Source organism: Alligator sinensis, unplaced genomic scaffold (assembly GCF_000455745.1).
Source record: "Alligator sinensis unplaced genomic scaffold, ASM45574v1 scaffold173_3, whole genome shotgun sequence".
NCBI lineage: Eukaryota > Metazoa > Chordata > Crocodylia > Alligatoridae > Alligator > Alligator sinensis.
In genome coordinates, this window is record NW_005842076.1 from 1,398,754 (window position 1) to 1,411,555 (window position 12,802).

The 12,802-nt window shown below is 37.5% G+C and overlaps 1 long non-coding RNA gene across 1 annotated transcript in view; it reads right to left on the reverse strand.

Annotated features, from left to right (window-relative positions):
- Positions 1 to 1,393: 1,393 nt before the first annotated feature.
- Positions 1,394 to 12,802, reverse strand: part of LOC112550308 — a 70,345-nt gene continuing 58,936 nt past the window's right edge. Inside the window, exons 2-3 of the long non-coding RNA XR_003094083.1 lie at positions 1,931 to 1,968; positions 1,394 to 1,517 (exon numbers count right to left, since the gene is read on the reverse strand). This is a non-coding gene — a long non-coding RNA (uncharacterized LOC112550308). The remainder of the gene's footprint in view (positions 1,518 to 1,930; positions 1,969 to 12,802) is intronic.

Here is a 12,802-nt window from a genome sequence, read left to right on the forward strand (position 1 = left end):
ATTCTCATATGCTTGATTTAATAGATTTATATTTAAGAGATATTTTTCTAGCAGCAAAATGGATTCATAGATTTTAAAAAATAGCTTGACTAATTCTTTATGTCAATTTCAGCTCTCTCGTAAGTAGGTGAGTGCTACTGTACAAGTAAAATACAACAGTATAAAGCAATTGTTTAGATTAAGTAGGTTTTTAGGTTTGAGATGGTCATAAATCATTATTTCAATATTCATGTTATTTATTATTTCACCTTCCCCAATAATATACTATGTCACAATCCATATTAGCATTTACAATTAGGAGCTTTCTTTGTGAAACAGAATGCAAAGTATCATGATCATTAAAACTTCTGACTTTACAAGGGCCTACTTCATACATTGTAAAAATAAATAACCACAGTACTATTTTTGTAGAAATAAGGCAAGTACAAAGATCACTGTATTTCTGTAATTCCTAATAGATAGCCTGTAAGATATACAAGATTCTTTAATGTTAAAAAACACAAACAAACATGATACCCAAAATAAGTTGCAAATCTGGATACAAAAAACAAATTTTAATTGTATAAGAGAAAGTTGCAAAGATATCATTGTTATTTTTACATTCATCTTAATAGTTCTGCAAAATGTGCTCCATTGTTGTACCAGAAAACCTCCTGTATAGCTGGAGCATTAAAAAGTTGATTTCATTTTAAAAGCTGTGTCCACCATAATGATTTAGAAAAAAACCTCCTAAAAATGATAGTTTCCATCTTTGGGGAGGAAAAGCTTTACAGACAAAACACAAGCACAGATACTTAGCTAATAATCATCCAACTAGCCACTCTGTGTTCTGAAGAATTGTTTTCCATGGTTAGCATGTTTACATTCATTCAATTCTAGTTGCAGATTATGGCAATTAGATATTTATCCTCTTTGGGTCTATTTAATGTACACTGTTTTTATTTATGTTGAACTTGAATCCATTATCAGAAACAAAGCTGCATACATATAACCCTAACCAATTGCTGGAGATGCATACAGACTACTGCTTGTTTACTTTGGGAAGACTAATCTTATGGCATGCATTAAAAATGTTGTACTTGTCACTGACTAATACAGCAAATTGAAACCTTGGAACAATCTTATTTACAATTCAAGTGCAGCACATTTAATTCTTGCATCAGAATTTTTGTTTAACCCTTTTGTGAAAAAAATAACCGAAGCTCAGGGCAGTATATAGCAACACCACAAAACAAAGCATGAATGCAAAGTCATTTAATTTTTCTAACATACAATTTTTTACTAAGAGACATGCCTAGCAAACAACATATTGGGCTAAACTTAACTGATTTATCCTTTGGCTAATGTATGGCATACAGTTGAATATTTTAACTGTTTTGAGCTATCCATGTAAGCCAGGCTTATTGTTTAAAGAAAAAAAATCATCACTGCTTCATCTGTATTCCACGAGCAAAAGCTTAGCTGCTGTTTTTACTTACAGTTCTCAGCATTTCTTTGTCTTCTACACCATTTTAGCTCTTTAATATTAAAGTTTTATGAGTTATTCTATCAGAAAATTCAAACCCTTTACTAAGTGACATTAACAGTTACACTTGGTTTAAATGAGGTTGGGTACCCCTTCTTCTACCAGAAAAAACAATATATGGCATATGTTAACATCTAAGGACTGAAAACATATCCAGTAAAATAGTCTCCCAGACTAAAGGAAATCACTACTTAATTCCACAAACATTTGTTTCAGCTCAGGAATTACACTAGAAACTTTTAGCAGTTTTCTGGTTCAATAGTGCTCTGTTCGATACGTGCACTCATAACATGCTGCACAGCACCATCTGCTGGCTTTAACAATGGGTTTAGGAGATCTGTCCAGGAAACCAGAATCAATTATTCTCAGCCTTATATGAAATTCAAAAAGGACACCATTACTCACCTCAGCTCAGTAGAGTTCCTGAATTCTACACAATTTCACTATAGAAAAAGAGAGAATATGGTAAGAAGTTTATATAGTGACATCTGAAAAATCAGGTATAGATTAAATCTGTGCACCAGGACCTTAGTCAAGGTACATGAGAAGCTGAGTTTCCTTTGTTGTCATCTGTGAAAGAAGAGTTTCTTTCCAACTGCATTCTTGCTCTAAATCTACAATTCTCTCTCTCAGGGGCAAGGATGGGTCTTATCAAGAACCGCATACAGAAGATTGCATGTTGGATTAATCTCTGCTTGACAAATACTAAAGTCAGAACAAGTACATTTATTTTATATTCTGACTTCTTTTGCATAGAAATAAGAAATAAAAAACTGTGTGTGTGAAAAAAAATAATTGTCAAGACTTCATACAGCAAATGGACAGAATAAGCAACCAGTATTCACAGTAATACCATTAGAGGGCTATAACAGCTAAAACAGCCTCAGAAATATTTTTAGACAAATACAGAGATGCCTGGATGAGTGAATTTCAGTAGCTGTTTAAATTAAAAATGGTTATTCTCCTTTTTAAACTGCTATTTAAAAGGACTGGGACAACAACCTCTACTTTTTATATGTTAAAAGTGATATTCAGTTTAGCTAATCCCTGCCAAACAAAAAAGTAGTATTTTGTTTACCACTTAACAACAAATTCTAAAAAGCAACCAATCTTCACACAATTTGCACAAAAAGTGGTATACTTTTCCAGGATCCCAAACTGTAGACTTGTTTTTCTATGAAATGTACATGCGGACAGAAGCAGTGCGTGGGGTAACAGTTAAGGGCTGAATTCTACAGTATTAATGGACCTTTTTGTTTAAGTACTACTCTAGAAGATAGACCTTCAGACTTGGGTCCAAAGTCTTCACTCCATTAAGTTCCTCTTAACTTATGGTAGCCAAAAAGTATAGATTGGAAATCCAGATTCCAGTCACACCTCAGACTTCTCCCTGTAAATTAATTTGTTTACTTGATTCCTGTTTCATGAGGTGTGCAGAGGCTTTGGCTGGTGCATGTGCATACCGAGAATATCACACATTTAGTACCCACTGTGGGGTCTCAGTTATGACTCTTTGTGACAGCTTGATGATGAACAGCTGGCCCAGCTGAGAAAGAACGAAAGACACTGGGTAATATCAGCAAAGCACAGCTACAGCTGACCAACATTAACAGAGCTGCCTCTTTGGAATAATTGGCAGACCTCTTCCTTAAAAATCCTATTGTTGATCTTCCCAGGATTAGAGTGTGGTTAGGGTCTGATCCAAAAACCATTGAAGTCAACAGAAAAATTCTCATTGACTTGGGTCAGGTCCTTAGGGCACAGATTTGAAACGCAAAATAACTAGGCTATGTAACTCAACAAAACTAATTTAGGGCCAAATTCTGCTCATTTTTATCTACACATCTGAAATGGCTCCATTGAAATGAAAGGTGGAACTTCAGGTGTGAGCTGGTTTAGTGAGCAAGAATGGAACCCAGCTTCTATTTCCCCTTCTATAAAAATGGGTATTGATACTCCTTAACAACCTACCTTACAAGGATATATCTATCACTGTGCTGGATTTTTTCCTCTGACCTGGAGAAGAATGTGTTGCATTTGAAAGCTTGTCTAACTCTATCCCAGCTAAGCAGTTGGTCCAAGAAAAGATATCACCCAAAGGCATTCTTGCCTCTTGCATATCTATATACTGGAAGTATAATGCACCATCTTTCTGCCCGTGCCATATCTCTATTTCTTGATTCCCACATGCATGAAAAGGAAAAGAGCACACTGGGCAGAAACAGGAGTAAGAAAAAGTTGTGTCAAGGGCCTTCCTGCACCACTGATGAAAGGCTTTAATACTAGTTTTACTGGTGGCAGGGTGATGTCAAGACACGAACTTTTCAACAACAACAAAGGACAGAGTTTCACTTTAGGATAATCTCTGCTAAGTAAATATTGCTACAAAATTTAATTTGGTGAGGCTCATCCCACAATATAATTCTGTTTCAAATTATAGTATATAACTGTCTCTTTCCTTTTAACTTTAGTGACTCTCTGTGGTTGGTAGTTATTAAGTATAATTTTATTTGTCACTGTGGTGGCATGTAATTTTCTCAGATGGTGTGATGTGGCATGAAAGTTTGTATGCCATTTTGCACCAGTTTGCAGTAAACAGAAGTCATTGTTTTATAGGAGAAACAAAGGTGACCAGAAGTGAAATCTCCTGGTGAGGCATGCTATCCACTGACATTTTGTCATGCTAAAACACAGGAGGAAAAAACATGTGTTGTTACTGTGTCTTTACAGAACTAACACATGGCATAAAATAATAAGCCATTTTTAGTTAACTCTTTGTACTATTATAGAGAATACAATACAATCAGAGGAATGAGCTTTAATATGAAAATGAACACTAACAGGAGTTTTAAGACAGTAACAAGACATGTCTGTCAACCTATTCCTAAAAAAGGACCCAACCTGCAACCTAACAATTAACTGTTGCAGTGTACTAATCCCATAAAAGGAATGGACTGAATCTTAGGGCTGTATGAAGCTTTGGTTCCTGATTCAATTTGGCAGCGATTTGACCCAAATCAGTGGTCGAATCTCTGAATCAAATCATCGAACCCTTTAATCTCTCTGAATTGAATCGGAACCCTCTGAATCGATTCAGAGAGATTTGGAACGATTCAGAAATTTGGACATAGACCCAGCTTTAAATGTCTTTTCTACATACCTCTAGGCAGCAATGCTGGGGTGCATGGAGCATCACACAGATGCTCACAGAAGCTCAGGGGGCTCCCCAGCACACTCAGCAGCAGACCCGGAAGTTCATCAGAAGCATTTCTGATCCACTCTGGGTCCACTGGGGAGCGCATGGGGGGCCCTCCCATGTCTCCCTGGTTTGGCAGCCTCCTAGGTGCCTCCTAGGTCTGGAGGGGCACCCAGTGGCTGATCACTGAGCCAGGGAGGCACCGGGTGAGAGCCCCAGCTCATTCCCTGGCAGACCCGGAAATGGACCAGAAGTACTTCCGGTCCACTTCTGGGTTTGCTGTCGAGCACGTGGAGGGCCCCTCCACTCTCCTGTGGGATGCTCCATGAGCCCCAGCATCATAGTGTTCACTAGCTGTGCCTGGTATCTTGAGGTATGTAGGAAAAACTTTTAAAGCTGTGTCTGTGTCCAAATCACTGATTCTCCAAATCAGCATCGAAAATTCAGATTTGGATTTAGCCAAATCGAATCAGAGACAGTGAACGAATCAATGAATCGAATCACTTTCCCCGATTCAGGCCGAATCAGAATCAAATAGGGACCACTTTGCACACCCCTGCTGAATCTTAAGAAATGCCAAACAGTCATTAGATAAGTTGAAATCTCTGGGAGATATGGGAGCTGGCACATCTGAAGATTAGGTATGAATTTTCTCCAGTGCTCCCATGAGAGAATGTTGGAGAGAGAGCATTGCTTCTGGTCACAAATTGATCCTGAACTTAATATTGCATGTTTTCATACAAGCATGCAGGATCTGAAAACAACATGCACGACTGTTTCAAACAGAATCAGCTAACTGAAGCCAATGGGTATTTTGCACATAAAGAGCTATTGTCTTTCTCCTGACTTCAACAGGTTTTGGATCAGGCCATTTACACTGAGATCCATGGGTCAGGAACCAAACTATCTTGCATGTTTTCACAAAGTGTCAGTAAATACTGGACAAACAAAAAACAATGATTTTATTTAATAACAAAAATGATTTATAAAAATGTGACAAAAAAAGCAATTTTGAGGAAAGCCTCATTTTAATTAAATATCATAATATATGAGAAAAATTAAACTTATTTATTAGACTGATCATCTTTTTGTGGAAGGAACCATAATCCTGACATTAAAAAATTAGATCCACAAGCTTCTACTAGCCACACAGCATGCATGCAAGTGTTCAGTTGAACTAATGGAAATTTAGCAGTTTAGTTTGAGCCATTAGAAACCCTACTAGTTGAATATTAGACAAGCGTTCACTGGGCTATCTGCTTTCTTTGCAGACAGACTGCACTTCAAAGGGCACCTAGCTAGCAGGCCCCAGAGCACGCATCCTTGCACACTTTGAAGGGTCCCCAGTCTTCTTGAAGAAAGGTGACCACAGCTAAGGGCCCACATAAGAGATGACTAGGTGGCAGCTCCAGAGGACCATGCTCTCTACCCTGCACAACACCCCCTCTCCCCCTCCACTGTCAGACAGCAGACCCAGAGTGGTACACTGTCTTTGAAAGTCTGCCCATTGCTCCTCCAGCAGCCCACAATGAAACCCTACCTATCTGGCACCATAGAGATCTGGCCACAGTACTCTTGGGGCTCTGGCTGTGGGATGTCCCATCACTGCAGCCAGAGCTTTCCACCAGCAGAGCCCTATCCCACAGCCTTGGAGCTGCAGGCACCCCCTTAAAAGTTTGGAGTGTGAAGCACATGCGAAGCCCTGAACTTGCAACCCCATATACAAGGCTGTGGGAACTGGCTTTGATGTAGGTGGTGGGTGTTTCCCTCTCACAGCATTTCAAAGTCCTGGGACTGCAAGCATGCTGAAGTCCCAGCTCCTGCACTTCCAAACAACATGAGAAGAACTCACCAACACCCACCTTCCCCATCACCAGTATAGACTGGCCCTTCACATGGAGTCCAGGCAGAGAGTGTGGGGCTCTGGGAATGACAGGCACTGGGTCAGGCTGGTCAGTGTGTGTGGGAGGGAGCTTTGGTTCTAACAGCATTCATGCAGGGGTGTAAGTCAGGGAGCTCAGCAATAGAGAGGCTGGATTGGTCAGTGACCATGGGGAGGGATATCAGAGGCTCTGGGAATGGTGGGGTTGGAGGGTCTGGTGCTGGAAGGTCACTTTCCCCATCTGCTTAGGGTTTGGGAGGCTAACAGCCTTACAGCCCTGGGGTTGTGGAGAGGGGCTGGGCTTTCTTAGTCCCTCAGCTCCCAAATGAAATAGTTGGTTGTGTCTTTGGCTACAGAAATAGAGTGTAGCCTAAACCAGACTGCCTCCCTGGAGGGGAGATGAGGGGGCCAGGGAAAGACATGCTGCAATGCCTGAGGACAGTGGGGAAACTTCTATTGAAGAGGCAAGTGTACAAGTGTTCATTAAACTGAAAGAACTTCTACTGGACTAGACTTCTACCCATCATAAGAGGTTTAAATTTGCACTATGCACTCCATTATCAGTCCACATTAAGAATTATGAATGCTTGTACCCTTAGGGTTTCTATCAGTGCAACTGTGATTCTACCAGTAGAAATGTAATGCTTATACACATCTACAGATGCTTTTTCCTTCTTCCCATCTATAATTTCAAGAAGCCTATAAAAGTCAGAAAGCACCTAATATATCCTGTAATGAGCTACGCTCATGATTGGTTTATTAACAGTTCTGCTTGTACTCACCTAGAGTTAAATTTTAAAACAGTAATATCTAATGTACCACACCTAAAGTTGTAAATGAGACCATTTCTGTGTGCAGGGAAGATGTTTTAATGGAAGAAGAACCCATGTAATGTGAATCAAGTAAAGTAAGAATTCATTGATTTATATAAATCCTATGAAAGCACGTGCAGAAGCTGTAGTCAATAATAAAAATGGTCTGTAATAACTGGACTCAGAAATAAAGGAAAATATTGACTACATACAATGCTTTATGGCAGAAGACCTGCTATACAAAGTGTATTAAAATACCTTTAAAAATCCACTCAAATGGTGAAACCATAGTAAAAAAAAATATCAAGAAAATTTTGTTTTCAAAATTGTTTTACCCAATTTTGAAATCCTGACTAGAAACGGTCATAATTGCAGATATTGAAAGTGGTAAACAAGACCTATCTAAGAATTGGTAAGATAAAACCTTCGAGGTCACTTTTATTGAAGTTCATTCTCTTGACTCAAAGTAAATGCAGTTTCTCAGTTTTAAAACTCCCAAAAGTTCAATGTTAATTTATGATCAACTTCTATGCAAGCAGAACTTTCAAAGATGCTCAACAAAAGCACTCATCATTCATGGCTGACTAACTGTTTAACCATAGCTTTCATTAAAATCAACAGCAAAACTCCAATTATTTTCAGTGGGAACAGAATTTAGTTTCTGTAAGTAGGAAATTATTTTGCAAGTAGGAACTTCTATCCTGCCAAAAGCCATAATCACCTAGGTCTTCACTTTTATATCATCACAGTTTCCACAAGGACAGCTAACTTGTTGCTGAGAGATCAGCCTAATCCAAAGCCAAGTCCATGACTTCTACTATTTATAGTCTTGGGAGCTGCAGAAGGGAAATCAGATACAATTTGGCTTACCACCTCTGAACTAATTTTAAAGATTTAAGGACCTTAAAAAAATTACAAAAGTGTAATAACTAAATATACTCCCACTGTGGACAAATCAACTGTATTTTCCCTGTCATGTACCCTCTCTCAGTTTCTTTACCTCATCTTCACATCACACCAGATCATAACATCTCCCCTAACACATCCTTTTACTCCTGACCTCTTTCTGTTTTATTTCATCTCCACTTGACTTTTTTTTAATGGGTTTAGTTATGCAACTAAAAAGTGATGTGCTGCCACCATCTTGTTCACACTGGTTGCATCTACACAAGATGCTGACTGTGATGTGCAGTTGTTACTCTGCAGTCATTTAGTACTTGCATACACAAGTACTAAATGACTGTGCAGCAACCAAAGTTACTGTGCAGTAGCATTGCCAAATGGCTTTTAGGTGTCACTAACTGCATAGTAGCTCATTACTACTGCCCAGTAGCGTCACATCAGGCTTGATGCTACTGCACAGTAATAATGAGATATTGTGTAATCAGCATCTTGTGTAGATGAGGCCATTATGTATATAGCTCTGCACACCGTTGGATGACTTGTTCATTTATCTTGTGAACAATTTGGGTTAAGGAATAACTTCTAAACTGCATAACATGAAGGGGGAACATTCCAGGTTGATCCTTAAACACTATCCATAAAACATGGATATTGAGAAAAATTTAGTGGCATATGTTATTATATGACACTTTTTTTCTCCATTCTTCAGTTTTAAACTTTATAGTTTGCCAACCTACAGGATAAACTGTTATTTTGAGCAGCTGAGTTGGTGCAGCATGATACAGAGACCCATGCTTGCTCTTTCATGGGCACTTTATACTCTGTTTCTCTTCATTTTAAAATAAAATGACTTAAATTGGAACCATGAAATTGTTTTATGGGTGGAAAACAATCATTCATGAAGACCCAGAGGAGCTATGAATTTGCAGGTTGGTTGCAGAGCAAAAAACACTCTAGGCCAAACTGCAATCTGTACCAACACATGTAAAGCTACTGGAACATGCTTGGGGTTATGAACTAATGGCAGAACTTTGCTAAGTAATCAACTTTGAAGATAATAACTTAATAATAAATTAAGTGAAGATAATAACTTTAAAAACTCTGAAGATATCCAACACCAGAAAAATAATAGCCATTATAATACCAGTCACATTACTGTGTCCAAGTAAGAATGTCTATGCATCAATTTTTAAAGGATTATGAAAAATAGGTGGTGAATATTTCCAAAATATTTTTTTATGAATATAAAAAAAATACAAGTAATCTGACAGCACATCAGAAAAGCCTATAAAAGGAGCCTGGCATAGATAGCTGTATGTACATTCCGAAATACCCTTCCCCAGTTTTAGATTACCACACAAAATTGCTGACTTTTACTGTGAAAAGCTTTTAAATAAATAATGGGTATAGTGACCTATGAAAGGCATAATTGTACTATGGCTTGAGCAACTGTTAAAGAACAATCTTTGAGTCTCGTGCTAAATTAATTATCTCATTAACCTTGACCATTTTAACCTGACCTTAATAGGAAGGTAAGAAATGAGAAGATGGGAATCCTTGTAAACACATACATAGATATCTGTCTAGATACAAGCATTAGTAAACACTGCATGTTTAGAGAAATTTGTAATGGTATTAAGAGGAGGAAAATGCAAGTCAATGTGAGGAAATTATAAAATATAACCTGGTATGATAGAAGTTAAGGTCTGTCACTCATAAGGAGTGTAACGGCAAAAGAAAATAAGGACAAAGAGGAAATATTTTTTCTTTACCTTACAACCATGCCAAAGCTCTACTTTACATGTGCAAATATGTAGCCTAACACATTTAAAAATCACAGTGTATATACCGTATTTACCCAAATCCAAGATGGCTCTGAATTTAAGATTACTTCCCCCCAATAATTAGATTCTGTACATAGAAAATGTATACATTCGTTATAATTTTCCATATTATTCTTTAAAAAAATGTGTGTGTGGTGGGGGGAAGGTTGTGGCAGTAGTCAGAGATAACACATCCAGATACTTTTAGGGACCACTAGGATTTGAGTGAAAAACTCCTCCCTAGCAAACTATTTAAATAAAAAAGGGCTGTGATAAGATACACAGAAGCTTTACTGCAGCTCATGACCTAATTAGTTAGTGTTACTACTGCTGTCTGTGTGTGATGCCCAGTGAGTTTCCCCACAGAGGGCAGATCTCCACATCTTGACCACCATAAATAGAGTATGCTAATATCAGAGCCTTACAGATTCATTATTTTGAACCAGATAATTTGGCCTTCTACACAAATGAGGTGACAAATACATTCAGAATGTTGTTTGGCTAAAAGCACCAACTTTAGACGTGTGAGTGACACACTACAGAACTACGGCTGATTCTTCACGTATTCAGAGCCTTTTAGATATTATGCCAGGTGCAATCAAAAACCTTAAAGGGCCAAATAGCATGCACCAGCTCTCATATACAGCCGAAAACTAGGGTACAAGTCTCCACTTAATTGAGGCCATTAAGAAACAATCTGACAGTCCCATTCTAGAAGGGGATATGGTATGCTCCCCAGAGTTTATGAACAATCCCAGTTCTAAGCTGCCATTTGCAAAGAACACACCAGAAGGTTAGGGTTTGTCAAAAACCACTGGCTCAGTAAGGAAGAGAGGCTCTTCATTCTATTATAGAGGTTCAGGGGATCTCAGTGACTAAGCTGAAATAAAGGTTCTTCACAACCGCCGCCCCTTACGCTACTCAAATGGGATATTTTTTCAAATTTCTTGAACATAGGAGAAAAAGTGCTGTGTCTCCTACTCACAGATAAGACAAGATTCAGCTGTAGCCTATTACTAGTAATAAGTGAGAGTATTAGTTGATGTCAGCTGATCTAGGCTCTTGGGGTGCTAAACTAATGGCCATCATCTTATATGATGACCATTAGTTTATCCCTCTTGTATAAAACAAATTTAAAATTGTGCCTGCTGGTTCTCAGTGCACAAAGCCAACATTCTTTCAGGTAACAGATCATGAATCAAAAATAGGATCTGCCATATGAAGAGCAAACATACCTTTGCATTTACATTTCTCTTTTTAGTGAATATTTTGAGGCTCTTTAAGAAAGCTTCTATATTAGTCTCTTTGTTAATAAATTAAGTATGCTAATTTGGAAATTCTGCAAGTAGAATCACAAAATACAATATGCTTCCTTGGTGAACAACTGGGTTTTGTTTAAAATTCAATGTAAGTACTAATTGATTTGTTCAGGCTTTGAATTCCTAAAAATGATTCCTAAAATAATGTATATTTCTAAATGGAAAACTGCACATTTTTTGCAAAATATATTAATTATTTACATTAGCATATGGCAAATATCTAAAAGAAAAATATTGTTATGTTTGTATCATGTTATCTGGGTAGCTTAACAGTAGCTAAATATGTTTTTTGTTATATGCATACAAGATAAAATCCACATAGTGCAGGTGGATGTCTGGATTAAGATCTTTTTAAATAACCCAAACCTGGACTAGAAGTTTTCAGGGAAGGCTCACAAGAAATAACCAATTCTGTTCAGTTGTACAATTACAGCAGGATATTTATAAAGTTTACCTAAATTTTTAAAAAAATAGTCTATTGATGTTTAATTGTATATGTGAATAGTCAAAGGAAGAATTTAGAATTTTTTCCTCAAGTTGGTCCCTCTCTTTACCAGTGTTTGTAAGGCAACTCAGAATAACCTACAGCGAAGGGTGATATGCTTTTTTGGGGGGAAAGATTCAATTCACAGGTTGAGATGGTAAGATTTGTTTTCATTCTCTCATTAAATACTTCATCCATGCATAGAATAATTAAGGTGCATCAGGAATCCAATCACAACTAAGATAAGTAGTGGGAAACTGCTGAGCTCACACAGATTTTTCAAAATATGGACAGTAAGAGTTTCAAATTCCCTGCTTTCAAAAATATTCTACTCCCCTTTGTCTGTGAAATCTTTTTCTTTCATCATTTAATATGTGATGCCATTAAGTGAATGGAAAAAAAAAAGAAAAAAAAAGGAAAACTATTAAGTGATAATTATCCTTCAGGCAATTTGGTCACAAAGTTGGGGCAATTTCCTAGAAACACAGGCTATTTAAAAATAAATAAATTCTGTGATCTTGATCCTTGCAAACATAAAAAACTCTAGACATTTCTGGAAGTCGGGTCCAGACATAAATACCTAACATCAGCCTTTAGTCTGAAGACTGAGGAATGGCAAAAACTGCTTCCAAATTCTCAGGGTTTTTGGTGAACCAATCCTGAACATTGGTGTTTAAAGGCAAGGGACTGAGGACTCTGGCACAGATCACCAGGGATCATGGTTTTCTCAGAAAAAAAAAATCAGATTAAAAAAAGTAACCCAAAATATATTAGTGGTATTTAATTTTAATCATGGGAAAATGAGGATTTGGGGTTACTTTACAATATTTATTTTCACACACACACACACACACACAC